The sequence below is a fragment of the Bos taurus genome, chromosome 28, assembly GCF_002263795.3.
Source record: "Bos taurus isolate L1 Dominette 01449 registration number 42190680 breed Hereford chromosome 28, ARS-UCD2.0, whole genome shotgun sequence".
Classification (NCBI taxonomy): Eukaryota; Metazoa; Chordata; class Mammalia; order Artiodactyla; family Bovidae; genus Bos; species Bos taurus.
Window position 1 is genome coordinate 13018918 of NC_037355.1, and position 2561 is coordinate 13021478.

At 36.5% G+C, this 2561-nt stretch overlaps 1 protein-coding gene across 5 annotated transcripts in view; it reads right to left on the bottom strand.

The window, feature by feature from the left end:
* LOC101905153 (ral guanine nucleotide dissociation stimulator) overlaps positions 1-2561 on the bottom strand; it is a 31297-nt gene that overhangs the window by 27892 nt on the left and 844 nt on the right. The gene's annotated exons all lie outside the window — the stretch shown is intronic.

The following is a 2561-nucleotide window of genomic DNA, read 5'->3' on the forward strand; positions in this document are numbered from 1 at the left end:
TTGCTTCAATAAGTATGGTAAAACCTCTGACTGTGTGGATCCCAAAAAACTGCAGAAAATTCTTAAAGAGATGGGAATACCAGACCACTTACCTGCCCCCTGAGAAACCTGTATGCGGGTCAAGAAGCAACAGTTAGAACCAGACACGGAACAAGTGACTGGTTCCAGATTGGGAAAGGAGTACCTCAAGGCTGTATAGTGTCACCTTGCTTATTTAACTTCTATGCAAGTACATATTATGAAATGCCAGGCTGGATGAATCACAAGTTGGAATCAAGATTGCCTCATATTGTTGATATAAGGTTGTATATCAACAACCTCAAATATGCAGATAATAGCACTCTAGTGGCAGAAAGTGAAGAGGAACTAAAGAGCCTCTTGATGAAGATGAAAGAGGAGAGTGAAAAAACTGGCTTAAAACTCAACATTCAAAAACAACGATCATGACATCTAGTCCCATCAATTCATGGCAAATAGGTGGGGGAAAAGTGCAAACAGTGGCAGATTTTATTTTCTTGGGCTCCAGACAGTGACTACAGCCATGAAGTTAAAAGATGCTTGTTCCTTAGAAGAAAAGCTATCACATACTTAGACAGCATATTAAAAAACAGAGCCATCACTTTGCCAACAAAGGTCCATATATTCAAAGCTATGGTTCCAGTAGTCATGTACAGATGTGAGAGCTGGACCATAAAGAAGGCTTAGTGCAAAGAATTGAGGCTTTCAAATTGTGGTGATGGAGAAGACTCTTAAGAGTCTCTTGGATTGCAAAGAGATCAAACCAGTCAATCCTAAAGGAAATCAGTCCTGAATATTCATTGGAAGGATGGATGTTGAAGCTGAAGCTCCAATACTTTAGCCACCTGATGCAAAGAGCTGACTCACTGGAAAAGACCCTGATGCTTGGAGACTGAAGGCTAAAGGAGAAGGGGGCAACAGAGGATGAGATGATAGGATGGCATATTCACTCAATGGACACGAGTGTAAGCAAACTCCAGGAGATAGTGAAGAACAGGGAAGCCTGGTGCACTGGGGTCCATGGAGTCACATGGCATCCCACTATTGCAACTGAGCAACGAAATATGATCCAGCAGTTCCACTTCTGTGCATATTATCTGGATAAAAACTATAAAAACTTTAGTTCCAAGGGAACTATGTAGGTTTTTATGACAAAGAAAGAAGTCAGGATGGGGCTACTTTTGAGGACAGGAGTAGTAACAGAGAATGGTCCCTTAGGAGGGACTTCAGGTGTTGATAATATTTTGTTTGAATTCCTGGTGTTTATATGGTTATCTTCACCTTTTTTCTTTCTTGTTAATTCATCTGTTACTACAATTATACCATGCACACTTTCATATAGTTCAGTGAAAAGTGTCGGATCAGGATGATGTCTCCTAGGTGGTCCTCCTCCTTGTTTCAAAAGAGTAGTTTCAGACCTGAGCCCAAAGCAAAAGTTCACTTTATCTAAAGTCTTCACCAATGACCCCAAACTGCCACTTATCTTGAAATTTACTGACTTCTAAAATATGAAGCTGGGTTTTCAGTAAACTTGGGCCAAATTCACTGAGTAGGCACAAAACATAGTTTAAGAAGATCTAGATACTGGAGAAATGCAGAGAAACTCAAATGCTCTGAACAGACACCAAAAATTCCTGACCATAAAATGGCCACATAAATAGCATCATTCTACAAATTTACTCTACCATCATTTCCTGGGACCTGTCAAAGAGAAATCACTGGGGTAAGTGGTATGAAGAAAATAAAATTCGGGAAATTTCTATGTGGGTTTTTACTTAATGCAGTAATTTCTAAAAGGAATGAAACTTGAAACCTGTAGACAAAAGTGTTTCATGTTCATTTTAAGATTTCCTTGATGTCTGGTGATGCTACAAAGTTTTCATATACATAGTAACTAATTGTACTTTCTTATGACTACATTTCAGTGTTTCTAATACATGCTTTTTGTCACATTTTAATAGCTTTGAAATTAGATTTGTAATGCATCTTAAAGTAAACGGCCTGTCATAATTTAACTGTCCAAATATTTTCTTTTGCAATAGTAAATAGAATACTGAAGCGTCTGGCAGTCCACTGCATTGTAGATTGTATGAAAATCTGCAACAGGATATTCTTTTTCTATTTTTATTGTATATTGGATGTTCATCTTTCAATTAATTTGTGAGTAGTTTATGCACGAGTGTTAAATCTGTCTCATAATCATTCAATGTATTTTCTCAGTCTGTGATTTCGCTTTGTTATATCTTTGTTGTTTTTGCTTTTGTTTCATGCTATATCAAATTATGTCCTTTAAAACTTTTTATTTATATTCTAAGTAATTGATGGTTTGCTTTTTAACTTTACATGCTGAATTCATGTACCATTATTAACCTTCTTTTCCCAAATCATTACCTGAATATTCCAAACTATTTCCAGTTTTAAATAACAATTTTAACACATATTCAGTTCTTATGTATTTGGCTCTGTTTCTATTCTCCTTTGAAGCCAGCACCAAATTTTAAATTATGTTTACAATAGTATGCATTTCCAATAAAATTTCGTAC